At 38.1% G+C, this 20,342-nt stretch overlaps 1 protein-coding gene across 8 annotated transcripts in view; it reads left to right on the forward strand.

The window, feature by feature from the left end:
* Positions 1-4,277: 4,277 nt before the first annotated feature.
* The window catches only part of PMCA (plasma membrane calcium-transporting ATPase 3), a 216,114-nt gene continuing 200,049 nt past the window's right edge, over positions 4,278-20,342 (forward strand). For 7 of the 8 annotated variants that reach the window (XM_074102739.1, XM_074102745.1, XM_074102744.1 and 4 more), the window contains exons 1-2: positions 4,278-4,639; positions 16,639-16,705. The gene's annotated coding sequence lies outside the window, so the exon portion shown is untranslated. The remainder of the gene's footprint in view (positions 4,640-16,638; positions 16,706-20,342) is intronic. The other variant, XM_074102741.1, reaches the window with a different exon arrangement.

A 20,342-nucleotide genomic window follows, 5' to 3' on the forward strand; every position in this document is an offset into this window, starting at 1 on the left:
ATAATAATGATTCTGAAATATATAATATTTCATTTTAAATAGACTAAACTTTTTTTCAAAAAAAAACTCATTTATTTTCCAAATTTCAATTATTTGTCGTATGCTTTCCCGCCTTTTTTCATTAAAAATCAAACGCATTAACTGTATAGTGTATTTTTCCAACAAAAACACATAACAGTTTTTCACAAGTAAAAGTTAAAGACCGAAGTTCCAACAAAGATCCGATACAAAACATTAGATCCTTGCATATACGATTTATATACTGTATACGACTTGTGCCATCATTTCCATGGTCTTTTTAAAAAGTTGTGCAGGCGCGCTAATTTATTATTGTCGAGCTAGCGCGCCTGCAATCTTTTTAACTTTTTAATTTTTCGCTGACCATAAACTATGCACTTCACTTTCTGATATGTAAAGAATAATGTCAACTTTTACGGACATTTTTGAGAAAAAATCTTTCACGACTCGGTTTGTCAAACAATAAATATATTCATTTGAACAAATCAAATAAAACCGACATAATCCCTATTCATGTGAAATAAAACATAATTGTGTGTGGAAGGTACAGTTGGCACTAAATTTTATACCCTTTCTGAATGCGATTTTTTCATAGTTTATTAATATTGATTTAATTTTGTCACAACTCACTTAGACTACGCTGGTGCAGATAGATAAAAATTCTGTATTTTATATGAACAAATGTTTATAGTTTTGTGAATATAGTATGATTTTATGACCTGATCGAGCGTTGTTTTTAAAGTTGAGTTGTCGCTTCTAAAGGTAACTCCTGAACATATTTTTTTTATCGAACTCGCTTAACTTTGAAATTTTCCTTATTAACCATTTAACTTTTTCGCCAGATGCATAAATAAAGGTTTTTGTGTTTTTTTTTTTAATAAGTCTCGTTAACATTTTGATAAAATGTAATTTTCATCTGATGGAGTTTTTACAAAACAAAAACATATGTAGATTACTTTTATTTGCACTGTACAGAAATCAAATCAATATCGCATGTTGATTAACTGTGTAATGCCTACAGTTGCTATAGTAAACATTGAAGAAGTTTAGGTGTTAAAAAATATCGGAACACGCTGCACTTTACGCCAATACGACAATTACAGCCGTGTTCAAAAATTTTTGGTCATGTATCTATTATCAGCTCCAATATTTATGATGCGACTGTACAGAAGAATAAACCTATCTTTATTATATTTTTGCTAAACATTAATAACCGGCCAAAATATAACAACGAAGCCAAATATAAGCTTCCCAGATATTTTTATATATTGGACGTAAATATAAGATAACTTTTAGTTTTTTACATAATAATCATTTAGGTATCATTTGAGCTATAATGTATGTAGTTAAGCAGCCTTTAAATAATTATGAATTCTGTGATATATAGCGTTATTTTAAGTTATTTTGTATGAAGGATGCGTTTACTGGAGTCTGCTCCAAGTCAGTGTAATTATGTAATTTTTATTTGAAAATAAAGTAAAATGAAATACGTTTCCAACTTTTTATTTTTACCGCGCACTGTTGAAGTTCCATTTGCAACATAAGCCCTCTCATTCTGTGAGGAGGCCTGTGCCCTGCAGTAGAACTTAAATAAGTGGAGATGATGGCGAGTGCATTATGATTTCGATAAAATTACGAAGTTTTCACAAAAAAAAATACGACAAAATATTCAGATATTTTCAAAATTCGATGTAATGCCCACTAGCGCTACCAACGGACTAAATATTAACTAAAGTTTGCCACACATATTAATAGATGGCGCATTCAACTACAAGCAGTAATTTTCGCTAGCTAAAGCGACGTGGTTAGTTCCGTGAAGTTCAGTTGAAGAAAATTCCACTAGATGGAGCCACGATCAACATTTACGTATTTTGCTAAGTGATAAAATAAAACGTAAAGTGGGTACATTATTTATTCTAGTCTAATTAAACAGTGTCGTATGCTCGCTGCGAACACTGCCAGTTGTACTCATACAATGGTAAAATGCATCAAAATTTACTGCATCACGCTGCACTTTTGATGCAATAAAGTTACTTTTTTTTGGATTTTGCTAGAAGAGCATATCCATAATTTACTATTCTCAAAAAATCCTCTAAGAAAACGTTTTTTTCCAATGTGCTTTTTACTGAAGCTTATTTTCACAATCGCGTTTTTTCCCAATTTTAATCGACTCAGAAACAGTGTCGCCGGAGTGGAGCTGCTATTTTTGTGTTGTTTAGTAAGAAAAACACTGCGAGGAAATCTGCATGCATTAGTGTGCGCTTCCATTGAACTGGAGCAGAGCTGCGAAATACAACCTATAAATACTTATTCCATATATAAGTATCTATCCATCATATATATCATATATCCACCATGTAAGTTTTATTTTTCAATTCCCTTCGATTCCCAAACCAAATACAAGTTTTTTTTTAAATGTACCGATGCAGCTTTTCTTGTTACTAAAATCGATGACATGGTTCCTGAGAACAGATCTTCGTATGTCCTATAGTTTCAGACTTTCGCATACTGCCCGATCTAAATGAGCCACCCTGTATATTTACGTTCTTTTATATATTTACCTAGTATATTTGTAGATGGGTATTTACCTCATCATCATCATCCCAGCCTATATACAACCCACTGCTGGGCACAGGCCTCCTCTCAGAACAACAGGGCTTGGACCATAGTTCCCACGCGGGCCCAGTGCGGATTGGGAACTTCGCACGCACCATTGAATCGCTTCGAAGGTTTGTGCAGGTTTCCTCACGATGTTTTCCTTCACCGCAAAGCTCGTGGTAAATTCCAAATGTAATTCCGCACATGAATTTCGAAAAACTCAGAGGTGCGAGCCGGGGTTTGAACCCACGACCCTCTGTTTGAGAGGCGATAGGTCAAACCACTAGGCCACCACGGCTCTAGTTTTTTTAAAATGTACCGATGCAGCTTTTCTTGTTACTAAAATCGATGACATGGTTCCTGAGAACAGATCTTCGTATGTCCTATAGTTTCAGACTTTCCCATACTGCCCGATCTAAATGAGCCACCCTGTATATTTACGTTCTTTTATATATTTACCTAGTATATTTGTAGATGGGTATTTACCTAGTAGATGGGAAATCAAGCTCGCATTGCCATCTCCTGTAACTAATGCTTTGTGTAATAATCCCGTACATTTCAGCTCTGAGCCTACTATTTTTCATAGTACGGTCGATTCTCTAACTTATAAATGTATCCACCTTTTTCATACTAGTTGTATGGAAAAGTGGATACTTATGTTAGGGCACCGACTGTACTTGCTTACCGTAAAGCTAATAATTATTGAAAATACAAACTGAAATATAGATGCACAGAAAAACCAGAAAAATAAGACCATCACCGGGAATCGAACCCGTGCTCGACCATCCGTCCGTGATGGACCATCAGTGGTGTAGCGGTATAGCACGCGGTACGGAATACCGAGGAGCTGGGTTCGATTCCCAGTGATGGTCTTATTTTTCTGGTTTTTCTGTGCATCTCTATTTCAGTTTGTATTTTCAATTTAGGTTTTACGGGATGACCGTAAAAGTAAAAATTTGGAATTGAAATAAAAAATACAAAAAGATTCCAAAAAAACAATCCTAATAATTATTATCGAACCAAGTAACAATGGCCTATTATAGAACCCTTTCATAGTAAATTCACAGTGACATCGCGTAGATCGACAAAAGAATTTATTATAAGACTTACTGAGACAACGCTCTACGGTAGACTAGGAACCAAATGTCATCTTACCGAAAACGCTTCAAAACTTATCTGAAAAAAAAGCTTAAATCTAGGATTTTCATCAATCGTTGTGTCGAAAAATGATACCAACTAAAGGGACCTTGGCAAGACGTATGTGGCACACAGTAGAACTCTGTTGCAGTCAAAATTTGCCGATATACCAAAAAAATCTTGATAAAGACAGTTGAGGCTCCCTGCGACAAGGTTCTACCGAGAGTTACATACGAACTTGTCGAGGTATAAACTAATTACAGATATAATATCTTAGGTAGGGGGACACCTGTTCCAGCAGCCGACCGCCGCTGCTGGAGACCTGTCAGACACAACGATCGTTATTGGAGGGTTACCCAGCGTTCTTCAGGTTTGTAAGGGAATGTGGTAACGTACAGGATCCAGGTTCTGTCTTTGTCTGGTGCGTGGGGGCTGAAAGAGGCGGGTAGAAGGAGCGGGAAGGGGGGTTGTGGGGGAAGAAGGAAAGAGGGGCGCTTGCGTGGCGCGCGACGGCGCTCAGTCGGCTGCCAGCGACCGCCTTCGCCGCGTCTGCCGGGCTCCAACACCCTTGGCACCCGCTGTACTATTTTAAAATACCCGAGACACCGCGCATGCGAATTATCGATCCGCCTTACTCCAAATGGTTCCCGTATCTAGGTTAACCGGCTAAAATTAAAGGTGCGTTCCGAATTCAAGGTTGTAACAGCCGCCGGCGCAGCGCCGAAATAGAGCTATCGCGGGGAAAATGGAAAAAGTGGGCTTAATGCACGTCGCCTTTAGGGGCGAGAGTCGCGTGGCCGGCACGCGGTAATGGCGGCGAGAAATTATGTAAGAGTGGTTGTTGTTTCGCTTCGGAGTGAGGTGCTGGTGCAGGACTGCCGCGGCAGTAAGTACTCCCGGCAGGATAAATATAAACTGAGCTGCCTCTCCCATTTCTACCACACACGATGACACTTGCCCTTCAACGTTCCAAAGATTCAGCTCATCGATTGCACGATCTGATCGGGGCGCGTTCAAACTATGTCAAATTTATTTATACGTAGAGTTTTATGTGACAAATGAAGGAAAAGGCGGCAGGGGACTAAAATAAGTGGGTAACCTAGAATACGGCTCGCCGTCTCAGCCCGCCAGGGGGCGCCAGACGCAGCTATTGACTTTTCAGTCAACTCACAAAACGAACAGTCAGTCCGCACACGTAACCTAGCACTAAAGCATTGTGGAAATCTTTACCTAGTATAAAATCGATAACCACACTGCTACATATATGATTACATTTATATAGTCCCAAGCATATAGTTTCGACATACTTAACCCATGTAACTGTTGAACCATTTGATGAATCTCTCCATAGAATATTCTCACAATAAGTTTCATAACGAATTCCCTTGTCAAACATTGCGATGCCACTATCGCTCTTGCTGTGATAAAGTTCCACGGAGCGTCACGTTTCAGTTGGTTCGATAGTGATACGCTTGCCGTACCTAACTTAAATTCTAACTAAAAGTTATTTGCTCAGAAAACAAGTATACATTACTTATCATTCTTAGACGAATCTTAATTAAAGATTAACTTAAATGCCTGTTAATTGATGATAATACGAGATTAGCTATTTATCACACGTAACACACCTGAAATTTCTCTTCATCGTAATCTATTGGTCATCTTTTCCAAAAACTAGCTATTTATCACACGTAACACACCTGAAATTTCTCTTTATCGTAATCTATTGGTCATCTTTTCCAAAATAGCTATTTATCACACGTAACACAAATGAATTTCTCTTTATCGTAATCTATTGGTCATCTTTTCCAAAAACTAGCTATTTATCACACGTAACACACCTGAAATTTCTCTTCATCGTAATCTATTGGTCATCTTTTCCAAAACTCCGATAAGAAAGAGATGAATGCACCAAGACTTGGGATTAGACGTTGACAGAAGCAAATTGAGGCTCTTGATTTTTAGTGCATTTGTTTTCTCTATAACTAATGACTCCCTCAAACAAAAATGTTCCGACCTTTGTCATTCCACCATGATGGCGCCACCATCTACGTGAAAGTGTCATACTTGTGCAGGAAATTGGTTCCATTTTTGACCACAGCTTTTTCATATCTCATTCATTCAATATTATAATCGGAGACAACGTTTCCTGTATCGCTTACTAATTTTATTGTGGTGTACATTGTACCCTCCGGCGTCTTACTGTGTATTGTATTGTAATGTAGCTTGTGTTAATTCCATTTTAAACATATTCTTTGTAACACATTTAAGCTTACATCTTTACATATCACATTTTACTGCACTTCATTTCACAGTACTAGGTACAAGTATTTCTCTTTAAAATTTCATCAAGTTTTAATAAAATGAAAATATATAATTTAGATCCACCTCTCTTATTCATACAAGTTAAGTTTGTGATAATTTGTCATCGACTTTACCTTCCATTTTGGCATTTGTCTTTGACATACAGTAACAAAATATACAAGATGTTAATTAAATAACTGAAAAACAGAAACTACTTTTCACAGAATCGAGAGAAGAATCGATTAAATACTATGTTTTAAATCAGGTTGTGTCTGTGTTTTTAAATCCCTTTTTTATTGTGCCCAGTCTAAATGTTACGAATGTATACCTAGTGTCATCCAGTCATCCACGAAGACGCGTGATTTTTTCAAAATTACTTAGACATCATCGTGAATGACTCTACCTATACGCCGGTTAAATATTTTAGCGAGGTTGCTTACTAACAGTAATTCATAAAAAAATCCTTAATTGAGGTTTGATCGGTCTGTTACTTAGCAGACTGATTAAGCTTGTTAGACGGTTGTCAAGAAGTATGATTCATAAACGCTTGCTAGCAGTCTGCTAGTTGTTGAGCTGCTGATAGACGGATTAGACGCGTTATGTTGGCCACCTTGACAAATCAAAGACAAAAAATGGCCTAATCGATAATTAAAAAAAAAATGACAGCAGTGACAGCAAATTACCAGGAAAAAAAATAAAAAGCGAGATGTTTGTTTTCCCGCCATTTCCGATCCGCATGTTTATGTTGTGCAAAAAGCCATAATTATGTTAATCATCCTTATTTTTTTTCATATTTATTGTTAATTTATTGTTGCTAATATAGAGGATTTTAAATACAAATTCCTGAAAATAAATTTTCCTGTTTTTTTTTTTAATCTGCGTAGCCCTGCCTTCACTATAAATATCTTCGGTACTATGGTTTTTTGCTCTAGTCAAAGTCAGCTGTTCAAACTTGTGGCGGCCATTTTGTGACTTAGCAGAGAGATAAAGGAGGGTCTACGGTCCTCTAACTTTAGCAGAGCCTTGATCGACTGATTAGCGCTAACAGACGTTTATGAATCATGTTTTTTAGCATCGGCCTTCAAGGAGCCTTCAAGAGGCTCTAACTTTTTATGAATAAGGCTGTAAGTATTTATATAATTTAACGCTGGCCGTTTTGGTGTCAGTTTACTTAATTTTCTTTTAAAAACGGCCAAACAAAGCGCAACTGTCAAAATTACAAATTACGGGTGTAGAGGTAGAAATAAAGTAGAATTACTGACTTAGCAAAACACACGAATATTTTTGACAAACAATGACGGTATTCGAAAATAAATGCAATCAACTAACTTTAAATGAAAAAAATATTTTTCACTTGTCATGCTCGTAAAATTCGTGTTTATACTGGATCTAGGCGACATAAAATGACTTTTTATGCTCTAGTGTTAAAAGTAAAATCTTCGTCTAAGACCAAGGTAATCAGGTGTCAACAGCCACAAACAAAAAAGTTTCTACATATTTTTTTAATAATTTTTAATTTATATAAAACTAAAAATCAATCCAATCAATCAAAATAAATCAATAAAACTAAAAAATACAACTATATAATAATGCATGAAAAATAAAAGGTACTATCAGCCAAATAAGGGGTCTATCAATTTTTAAACAAGTTGCTATCAAATGAATATGTCACTAAAGTCGAACTTTCAAGTTGACAGACACGTCTATTGGCATTTATTGTTTTATGATATGCAAACGATTATTAACTTTAGGGTGGTAGACCACATATTTGGCTGATGGTACATAGAAAGTGAACAATTATTTCCACTGTTGCTATGTCATTTCCCCGCAATCTAAGTGAAAAGCAGAGCATTTTCCCCTCGACGTCTATCCACCCTCACCGTACCGGCTCGGGTGGCTATATGTACAGTCACCAGCATTAATATCTGCCCAGCGGAGCGTGCAAAAATATCTGACACGTCCTTCCGGCCTAGAATAGAGTCGTATCAGATATTTATGCACGCTTGTTGTGTCAGATATTGGTGCTGGTGACTGTACGTCTTGAGTAAAATGGCTCGTTTTATGCTCTTGTTGTACAATCTACTATTTGCGGTGTTTGAGGTTTCACTGTGTGTGATAGACTATGACGACTGTGATAGATTATGATTATGATATGACGGGGAAGTAAAATACAGAGAAAACCCCAGACACCACAACAATCTTTTTTTATTTTAATCAAATACGTTAGCTTAGTTTTGTTTTGTGTTGGATCATTGTATAACCATTTATTTAACTTGCTATGTAGGTATGTATGTATGTACTAGCTTTTGCCCGCGGCATCGCCCGCGTGGAATTCGGTTATCGCGCGCTGTTCCCTCGGGAATTGTGCATTTTTCCGAGATAAAAAGTATCCTATGTCAGTCTCTGGCCCATAAACTATCTCTATGCGAAAAATCACGTCGATCCGTCGCTCCGTTTCGATGTGAAAGACGGACAAACATACAAACAAACGAACAGTAAAAAGCTTGTATTAAAAATGTTTTTTTAACAAAAACTTATTTTCTTATCCAAAATCACGCCATGCTCTTTTCACCGTAACGTTACGTTAACCTAATCCCTGATGGTATCCCGACCCTTATGGAATTATATATAATCCAACCCTCTAACCCTGTTTGAACGAAAGATTATCCTGTGCTTAAACCGTTCCTCGTCTGTTTAACAATATAAATAGTTAATTAAATTGTCCAAAATGTAAATTGTCATTCTATAAATATGGCATCATAATTACAACTCATCATAATTAGGTACTATTAATATTCTGTGAATAATTTTGCTGACTGTACTACAAGGCAAGTGTCCGTTGTGTGATAAAAAAATAAAAATCATTTATTTCAGTCTTGAAGAATCCATATCGTGTTAGTGAAAAAGATAACTTAAAAACTACATATTAGTAACTAGATATTAGATAAAATAGGATAAAATAAACAAGATAATAGGAAAAATACATCTTGCTAAAACAACAAGGGTGAAAGCAATAAAAAAAAAGTTTGCCACGACATCATTGTCACTAAAAGTACATTTATTAATGTGTTATTTTTATTCTACCACCGACAGTTGTTTAATATTCCTAAAAATATATAGTTTTTTAATAATGCCTTATACAGTCAACTTATTTTTTTATTCGACTGGATGGCAAACGAGCAAGTGGGTCTCCTTATGGTAAGAGATCACCACCGCCCATAAACATCTGCAACACCACGGGTATTGCAGATGCGTTTACAACCTAGAGGCCTTAAATGGGATACCTCAAGTGCCAGTAATTTCTACAAATCGATACAGCTGAAGTACCTAATAAAAATATGTATACATGACTTTGTATATACGATAGGTACACACACTTACCTACACATAAGATCATGTAGCTATACATGTTTTTGTAAGTTTGTCCGTAACGATATCTTTGTAGTTGACTGTGTACTAGATAGGTAATTAACTTAATTAACACACTCATATTCAATGATATTAAGTATACCGGATAACTCACGTTTTAAATCGGGTTTAGCTCGACATGTTTCGGGCTAAGTCCGGGCCCTTCCCCTAGTCACACTGCACTGTTACTTAACACACTGCAGACAAATAACATTCAAATATGTGTTCTCATTCACATACCATAAGATCTCACATTCGCCCAGGTGATTAAAACCGTAAATCATTAGAACAAAAAGGTTGCGTAAGAAATTTCCTCCAGGGGCCGCCAACCTAAAGTAGGATACGAACTCTGACATTTGCCGAGGGCAGGGGTCACCAACCGTGTAGGAAATACCAACTTTTACTCCGTATATTTAACTATGCAAATTTATATAATTGTTAGCACGCTCTAGCTAGTTTTCACTTTTAATGTGTATTTTTAGTGATTCGTCGTTTGTGTGAAACGGTTAACGATCCCTGGTTTTATGGGAAATAACATAGTATATATGCTGCAAACATAAACGCTTGCCCACGCAATTATCGTCCTACGGGCTAAGTTAAATAAAGATTACTACTGACCTTTAAAAATTAGACTATTATATTTACCGGAATTACAATTTGAAAAACACGTAATTAGGTATAAATAGAATGAGGATTTTTTAAGAATGTTATTTTACAAATAAAAACCGGCCAAGTGCGAATCGGACTCGTGCACCGAGAGTTCCGTACAAAAAAGTATATCTATAAAAATATCAGTTTTAGCAGAGCCCTGCTTCTGACCCAAATTTAAGCAGTATGGGGTCATTTCATATTGGTTTATTATTTTTGTTATTATTGTTGTAGCGGCAATCCTATCCTACTAATATATTATAAATCTGAAAGCTCATCTCAATCTTCACGCTCAAACTGCTGGATGGATTTGGATGAAATTTGGCGAAAAGTTATTTTATACTTTTAATCCCGTTATTCCCACAGGATAGGGATTAAATCTTGAAATAATAACCGCTGAGCTTAGAGTCATGAAATTTGGTATGTAGGTAGTTGGATGTCTAGAAAAACACATAGATGACTTTTTGACCCGATATTCCCACGGTATACCTAGGTATAAAATGTCGAAATAACAACCGCTGGGCTTAGAGGCATGAAATTTGATATGTAGGTAGCCGGACGCCTGGAATAACGCATACGCTACTTTTATCCCGATATTCCCACGGGATAGTTTTGTAACTAAGGGACTCCATACATCCCTGTATTATTATTATTATTTTGTAATTTTTCTTTAATTGTATACTGTAGTATTTAAGTATTTTATTTGTAATTATTTTATTTTGAAAAAATGATTTTCTGCCAAGTTTCTTGCGGCGCATTCTTCTTGGCAATGATGGTCTGTCCGAAAGCGCTGGTAGTTTAAAAAATGACGTGTAAAAGTACTCATTGCGGCCTATTTACTGAATAAATGATTTGAATTTGAATAGGGAAAAATTTGGAAATTTCAGTACTGGGCTTACAGTCTTGAATTTTGTACAGTTATTCCCAACACAACCTCAATGAAGACCACGATATAAATTATGAAATTTCCCAGGGGAATTTTGTAAAATCCCGAAAATTTCAATTGCAACTACCAGACCGAATAGTTTACGTGTGCGAAGCCGCGGGTAAAAGCTTGTATATTATAAATAAACAGCTCGATCTTTCGTGGTTCTTGAAACATAGCCTTACAACGTTTAGACGGACAGATGGGCAGACGGACGGAGGATGGACGTATAGTGTGGCGACATTTATAGGGTTTACGCTCACCCGTACGGAACCCAAAATATGATCCTTATTTTGTTAAGATCATACAGTGAAACTGCAAAAAATACTCGTGTATCTAATCTTGAAAATAAATATTTTGACATGACTTTATTCCAATGTAAAAATGTTACTTTCAAAAAATTCGAATATAAGACATTAAGTTTGAGTTTTGAAACAAATATTATTATTATTATTATTATTAAATATAATGACCCGGATAAGTCACGTCTTAAATCGAGTTTAGCTCGACATGTTTCGGGCTAATCCGTAACCCTTCGTCTCCGGAGCAACGCGACTCAGCGCTGTGCGCGTGTTGCAGCAGCCGCGGATTAGCCCGAAACATGTCGAGCTAAACTCGATTTAAGACGTGAGTTATCCGGGTCATTATATTAAATATGAGTGAGTCTCACGGTAGTTTCATGTTCAAAATTATTCTTAAGTATTATTAATAAAATAATTATGGGATTAATTAAGTATTTTTTTAATTACGATTTTGCGAATTTCTCAAACGTGTGCAGGTCGGCTAGCCTAAAGCTAAATTTAAAAAGCTTATGTTTATTAAAGCTTCATAATTGGCCCAAATGTTTGGCGTAGCAGTAGGCTCTACGAGTCCTTGACGCGTAGACCTCCGTAGCACGCTACGGTTTGCTGGAGCTGTGGACGCCTATTGAATAACCTATAATAAACAACAAGTTGCAAAACCCCCGACTTTGTCAGTTCAAAGTTCAATATCTCAAAAACGGCTACACCAATTTTGGTGAAACATGTCTAAGAACTATCGCTAGAAAACCTGATTTCAAATAAAAAAACGCATTCAAATCGGTCCACCCGATTAAGAGGTGCGGTGCCACAGGCAGACATACAGACACACATAGCGATCAAACTTATAACACCCCTCTTTTTGCGTCGGGGGTTAAAAAACAGTGAGCAGCGCTAACTGCGTGTGTTGCGTACGACGGATTGTACTTGCACACACGCCCGCGCCCGCAGGCGTGCGCCCGCGCAGTGCATACGCCAGTTAGCGTAATCGTCTTATTTGTATTGTTTACTAATAACAACACCATCCAAGTGAGAGTCGGTCTCGCACGCAGAGGGTTCCATGTGTTAAGCATAATATTGTGTGACTTACCTGGTATTTGAAGCTATAAAGTAAAGCTGGGATAGATGTCACTTTCTGAAATATAAAATAAAATAAGTATGATATACAAAATTCCCGCAAGGGATGAGGAATTCAGTATCGGGAACAAAACGGACGTAAGCTATCTAATAAGTACCTTTAAAAGAGCAATTCTTGCATATATATATAGGGGTTTTCGGGGATGACAAATCGATCTAGCTTGGTCTCTCTGGGAAAACGCTTGGTACCGAGTTTTAGCCCGATCGGAGCTCGGTCACCCAGACATTCGCTAATTAAACGAAGTATATCTTCCTAGCCTGCCAGTCGCTCGATCAATCTTCCAACCCATAAAAAGTACAAATAAAAAGTTCCACCAGATGCCGCCTTGTCGCGCCATGGCCGCCCGTATTTATTTACCCAGCCGTATAACGTTTTAACATGTTTTCCTTACAATGTAATGTGTAATAAAGATTATATTTATTTTTCGAAAATCGGTCAAGAGGTAAATTTGAAGACAAAGCTTTTAATGGGCTGTAAAATTTGGAGCTATTTGCGGATGAAAGTTTTTTAGGAGCTATTAAATAGGATTTAAGAATTATGGCCGTAGCATCCGGCTCTTTGAGGACCTACGCGTTGGCAGGTTCATTCGTCATCTTCAGCCGGAAGACGTCCACTGTTGAACAAAGGCTGTTAGGCAGGTGTCTCACCGCCGGCGAGGAAACGATTGGCTATCGACTATTTTCTCGCTCAAGAAACGAACAAAAGATATAAGATCCAATGTGTGTAAAAGAGACACTTATTAATAATAGATCGCTGGTTCTTCATACTGCGCCGGCGAGAATTCGCTATAACATCTTTTGTCGCAGCGACAAGAGATATCAAACTCGCTGAGCTATAAAACTAGCTCAGCGATGTTAACTTGGCGGCCATGGCGGCCTTACCGCTCGAGCGATTGGAGCGAGTAATCGCCCGTCGCACTCGAATCCTCGCTTACAGCCGTAGCGACAAAACTACACTCGCTTCTCGCTGCTCGCCCACTCTTTTCTAGTTACTCGCTCTACTCGCTTCTCGCTCCTCATCGGCGGTGGGACAAGTGCCTTAGAACGACACAATGAAGGACAACACGCCACTTTCATCCAAGTCCACCCAGTGGGAGGTCTGCCAACGTCTCGTATTTCGGTTCGTGATCGCCACTATCGAGGACTTATTTCTTAACGGTATCTTCGAGCGATGTGGTCCGCACTCCGAATTCTTGTTTTTTTTTATTTGACTTCACATATGTTTCTAAGCCGTCCCAGAATTAACCAAACTAAGTACCTAATATCAAAGATGAGCATAGTAACCATGTTAAAACAGCAAGAGGTTTTCTACACGAACTTACGCGATTGATTGAACAGTTCGCGGCCTGAATACAAAAAGTAATAAGTACATTTTTTTTTGTTGTAGTCCCGGTCAAGCTCAATGCACTTATCCCATTTAGATTCTAGAGCCATTATACGGTCATGATCGTTAATTTGGGACCCACTTAAGATAGAATACTTATCTGTCATTTTGTATTTTGTAATTCAAAGGACTTTTTGACGAAATGGGTCTCAAATTAACGCTCGTGACCGTACCTCTTTTGAAGAAACTTTCCTCTAATCTAAACCTTCTAAATAGATGTTGACCCAATTCCATGTCACCCAGTATGTTTTTTTTTAAATTGGGGAATCGGTTTAAGTCCGATGATGCTAAATCGGGTGAATAGGGCGGGTGTAGCAATAATTCAGTTCGATTTCAATTATCGCTGGTACATACGGCATGCCGTATACATCCGTAAATAAATATCTGTTAGCATAGGTGCTTAAATGATACAATTGTAGACAGCCTCACCCATTTCGTTTGTATCGTGCCAGTGGTTTTCCAAAAAACCATTTAAAAATGCACATTGCACACAAAATCCAATCAAAACACAATTTGCCAGTTGACATTTAACTCAAGCCCCCATTAACTCATATCATCAAATTAAGCTCAATATCAATTGATAAGACCTTATCTTTTAAATGTCAGCGCGCGACCTTTGACATTTCGCCGCTAGATGGAAGTGAATGCCATGAAGTGTCAGTCCATTTTACATTGAGCCCTTGGTGGAGACTGAAGGTGTATTTTGCTGAACGGTTTGATTGAAATAGTAATATGGCGTAGGTCTTTTTATAGTGGCCGTAGTGCACAATACAATGCAGTACAATAGGTTTATCGTGAGTTGTAACGTCTAGTTTAGTTTCCCGGTGTCATTTGTTTCTTCAGGTGGAATGACATCGGTTTAGATACCTAGTTAGTATTGAAATATAGTGTTTTAAAGTTAAACCGGAATAGAGAAAGCAGTAGCCGCCGTGGCGTATGCTCCGGGAGGAAGGGAGAATTAGCCCGAAACATGTCGAGCTAAACTCGATTTAAGACATGAGTTATTAACCGCTTTTAATTTAATATGAATATGAGTGAGTCTTACGGTAGTTTCATGTTCAAAATTAAACCGGAATATTTCTGTAGATGGCCAAGTTTTAGTCAGATTTCTTTATTCAAAATGTAGTCACATATAGTATAGTCATCAATGTATAGAAACACTAGAGTTGACGTTTGCACGTGTAAACTACAGTTCCAGCAGTTGGGATTCATGGGAATTCCCAAGAAATACAACATCGTGCAACTACAGGCTAAGCTCGTCTCCCGGTCCGCGGACGCCATTCGAGAACCTTCTGACCCCATCGGCCATCAGTCCAGCGAGCAATGTGCCCCCCCACTGCCACTTCAGTTTCACAATTCTTCGGGCTATGTCGGTAGGCCTCCAACAAGATGGAGCGAAGACCTGGTTAAGATCGCGGGATCGCGGTGGATGCGGAAAGCACAAGACCGGTCTGAGTGGAGAGCCTTGGGGGAGGCCTATGTCCAGCAGTGGACGTCTTTCGGCTGACATAATAATGACAGGCTAAGACTAGAGATAGGTAGAATTGTTGTTTTTATGTTAGGAATAGCAATGTTTACAATAACTCTTTTACTAATAGGTACAAAGTGACACTAATCCATAATACCCATTAACATAAGTCTTGTTTTTTCTTATATTTTAACGAGGCTTTAGTACACTAAGGGGCTGTTTCACCACCCATTGATTAATTTAATTTGACGGATAAATGTGACGCCGTCTCCGTCTATTCGAACAAAACAAACAGAGACGGCATCACATCCGTCAGAAAAATAATCAATGGATGGTAAAACAGGGGGTAAATGTGACTATGACAGCGTCATAAGGAGCCTCTAATATGTCTTCTACCTCGGGAAAGGACTATGTTATATACTCCTACGAAACGCGTTCAAATTAGCAGGCAATACCTAGACTATATGACATTAGTAGTGTATGACATTAGTAGCGCAAAGGTTCAACCTGGGTACGTGATTCACTTTCCTCGACTGTAAAGTCAAGGAAACTGAATCACCTATGTCTTACTAATGTCACGTTGACTTCCCATTCATTTGCCAAAGAAATCATAGCGAAATTGATTATGAAAAGGTTCCACCCAGTTTTCTCGACTGTTCTCGAAACAATTACAAACACATTTCAACTGATTTATTCGCGTTCTTTCGTGTACTTAGCATATTTATTTCAAATACAAGAAAAAGTGTAAATAAATCACACTTTTGTGGCAAATAAGTATTAAGAGCATTAACACTCAATGTTTGAAAGGAACACTTTGTGTGTTCGTGCAAACTTTTATTTATTAATTTCAAGGTATCCATCTCGCTAACAAATACGATAAATAAAATGAAAGATAAATCATTTAAAGTTAGTGGTTTCGGTGGCCATTTGGTAGACTTCATCACCAGTTCCACATCACCAGATCTTGATTTCGAAGAGGAAATGCACGTATAAAATCTCTGTATGTAGGTGTAATGTAAAGTCATGGCCACTCAAGAAGGAGGATCGTGGGTTCGTGCCCCGGTCCGCACACCTCTAAGTTTATTTGGAATTAAAAGATTGATTAGAATAGACATGATGTACTCGTATTTACCCTGAAATCATTAACAATGAGTGGGTAAAACTAAATACTTAGGAAACTAAACTAACATAATTAGCATGCATACCTATTTAAAAGTTTACTTCAAGAATTATTTACTACACTTTTTTTTTTTTAAACATTCAGATGACAGTTTGCTTAACTAAATTACTAATTATATCTTATTTCTTTCAGGTACGTTTCCAAGCCTAGCAATACCTACATTTGTTTCCTGTTTTTGCGTGTCTTCATGATCAGAAAGGTAGGTTTTAAACCATTTATTTACAGAATAAACAGTTATTTCATGTTTTTGAGGGTTCCATAGCCAAAACGGAACCCTATAGTTTCGTCATACATGTCTTTATGTCTGTCCGTCCCTCCGCGGTTTGCTTAGTTAGAGATTATCACTGAAAATAGCAACTAAGCATGCCGACAAAACGGGAAAAAAATAAAAATGTTTTTTTTAAGGTAGGTACCTCCCATAGACGTAAAGTTGGGGTGATTTTTTTCCTCGTCTTAATTTATAGTATGGGGTATTTTTGGATAGTTCTTTTAACATGATTTTTTGTCGAAAGCGAAATTCCCATTTTAGGGCGAAACCTGGCCCGCTTCGTGTCTTGTTGCCGTCCCGCTGACGCTAATATTATTTAATACGAGAGTGAGAGGGACGGTACGATACGAACTTCGATTTTCAAATTTCGTAGTAGCCCCGCCTGCCAATACCGAAACCGAATGTCGGGACACTACTCTGCAGGTGTTTGGTACTTCCGCATAATATAGCGTGGCGAGTGCGAGTGCGAGCACATGGCGGGGCTATTCCGAGCGCTCGCTGGACCTGCGCCAGCGCAGCCGTCGCCCGGATTCGTAGGACCTAGGCTCTGGGCTCACACTATGAACTAAGATATACTCGTACATGTATAGTAGACCAAAAAATCCGAACTCTTTACGGGCAGTATTTTTTTAAATTATCAAATTGGACGAGACATTATAAAGTTTAAAGATTGCAGATAACTTTTAAAGCTTTTTCTATATAAAACGTGCAAACTTATTTTTATTCGCATTATATTTTTTTTCGTTTTATTTTAGTGTCGAATTTTGCCCAAATCAAAATCTATTTTAGACGACCAAATGGCCTAGTGGTTAGAGAAACTGACTACGAAGCTTGAGGTCCCGTTTCGATTCCCGTGTCGGGGCAGATATTTGTATGAAAAATACGAATGTTTGTTCTCGGGTCTTGGGTGTTTAATATATATTTAAGTATGTATCTATGTCTATATAATTATATTTATCCGTTGCTTAGTACTCATAACACAAGCTTTGCTGAGCTTACTTTGGGACTAGGTCAATTGGTGTGAATTGTCCCGTGATATTTATTTATTTGCTATTTTTTCTTCTTCTTAATGTAAAAATGAAATTGTTTCTAGCTAAACTAAAATTCAAAATTTGAATTTTGTAAGAGTGAGACACAACACACACACTTCTCAAACCACCATCATCATCATCCGTAAAACTTCTATTGTTCAACAAAGGCCTTCATTACGCCGCAAGCTTTAGCAGTTATAATAGGATTATAACCTTTTTAAATAGCCGATAATATCGTCATAGATCTTATAAGGGCTATCGTTTTTTGTCACTAGATGGCGCACTGTTGCGTGAGGTTTTTAAGTATGGCTTTCAAAGTCTGTTATTACAAAGTAAAAACAAAGTTTAGATTAAAATCATATTTAATACAAATATCGAGCATGCCACAGTGTTGCATAGTCCCCGTTTTGTTCGGAAAAAAGGGAGGACAAAGGTTTCCGAAAGACAAAACTGTCTCAAAACACAGACATTCATTGCCCCGGAACGCATATTTGCCATAATTAATTTCAGATATTGCAAAATATTCACAAAATTATTATAATTATAAATAAACCCGCGTAGCTCACCCAAAAACTATGAGATTTGACATTTCGGAGACCTCACGCTACACTAGCGCCTCTAGTGGCGAATTCATACGCGATAGCCCTCATTACGCTTGTATAAAACGTTAGAAATACTTGTGACATCATGCGGCGTCACACGCCGTGTCAGGAGTTGGCTCGGCGCCCCTCACGTGATGTTAAAGTATAATGATACAGTTAGGTGCGCATACGCATGGTTAGGTACACAGCGTGTTTAGAGTAGCTACCCGAAGTACATATAGATTTTGTTAAGTGATGTCCATATATTAGTGTTCCTAGCTTAGGCTGTGTGATGAGTATCCATCCCAGCCTATATACGTCCCACTGCTGGGCACAGGCTCCTCTCAGAACAAGAGGGCTTGGGCCATAGTTCCCACGCGGGCCCAGTGCGGATTGGGAACTTCACACGCACCATTGAATTGCTTCGCAGGTTTGTGCAGTTTTCCTCACGATGTTTTCCTTTACCGCAAAGCTCGTGGTAAATTTCAAATGTAACTCCGCACATGAATTTCGAAAAACTCAGAGGTGCGAGCCGGGGTTTGAACCCACGAGCCTCTGCTTGAGAGGCGATAGGTCACCACTAGGCCATCACGGCTATCAACGGCGCGGAATATGTTTTTCGTAAACCAACAGAAACGCTTAATTTACCTACCTTCGCTCTGCACACCTGTACCACTACCATGAGTTTACAGTACCGTAATCGATAGCGACGGCGTAAATTATTTGTATGGAGAATTGTACAGCGCCTCTACAAATAATTTACGCCGTCGCTATCGAGTACGGTCACTGTAAACTCATGGTAGTGGTACATATAGATTTTGTTAAGTGATGTACATATATTAGTGTTCCTAGCTTAGGCTGTGTGATCACCAGAGATGTGCGAGGATGTGTTGCGAGGAATATCCATACTATACTATAATATTATAAATGCAAAAGTGTGTGTTTGTGTGTTTGTATGTTTGTATGTATGTATGTATGTAAACTCTTTATTGTACAAAAGAAAAAAAACAAAACACAATTGACAAACTTTGAGATACTTGTACAAAGGGCGTATGTTTGTCCGTCTTTCACGTCGAAACGGAGCGACGGATCGACGTGATTTTGGCATATATATAGTTTATGGGCCAGAGAGTGACATAGGCTACTTTTTGTCCCGAAAAACTGCACAGTTCCCGAGGGAACACTTTGTGTCTTTGGACACAGGCCTCCTCCAACTGCCTCCACTGCACTCTAGTCCAGTACCACTACCATGAGTTTACAGTGACCGTACTCGATAGCGACGGCGTAAATTATTTGTAGAGGCGCTGTACAATTCTCCATACAAATAATTTACGCCGTCGGTATCGAGCACGGTCACTGTAAACTCATGGTAGTGGTACAGCGCGCGATAACCGAATTCTACGCGGGCGAAGCCGCGGGCAAAAGCTAGTGTTTTTCATAAACCAAGAGAAACGAATCATTTACCTACCATCGCTCTGCACACGTTTCCCTAGAGCTATGCTGTGCGAGAATACGTAAACAAAGTGTTTCTATTGGTTCATGAAAAACACTCATCTCTGAAACGCAGACTTAGCTAATGTTAGCTCAGCAAAACCTTATAGTTTCGCCATGTCCGTTCGTCTATTAATCACTTTAGTGCTGTAAATGCACGGTAGCTATATTAATCACGCGAATTAATTTATAAAATAAAATATAAGTATAAACAAAACATGAGCTTTTCGGTGAAGGAAAACACCGTTGTCTACATACACTTGCGTAGCAGTTGAATGGTGTGCGTGAAGTGTCCAATCCGTATTAGGCCCGAATGGGAAATAAAGCCTATATTGAATAGAAACTTGTTCCCGGTAATGAGACTTATGTAACATATATAGACCGGTGATGACGTAGACTAAACTATTTTTTTTACCTAAAAGCCTTTGTTTTAATGGTCCACGCAAGCTCAGTGCATGTACGGGT

The sequence above is a fragment of the Choristoneura fumiferana genome, chromosome 19, assembly GCF_025370935.1.
Source record: "Choristoneura fumiferana chromosome 19, NRCan_CFum_1, whole genome shotgun sequence".
NCBI classification, from domain to species: domain Eukaryota; kingdom Metazoa; phylum Arthropoda; class Insecta; order Lepidoptera; family Tortricidae; genus Choristoneura; species Choristoneura fumiferana.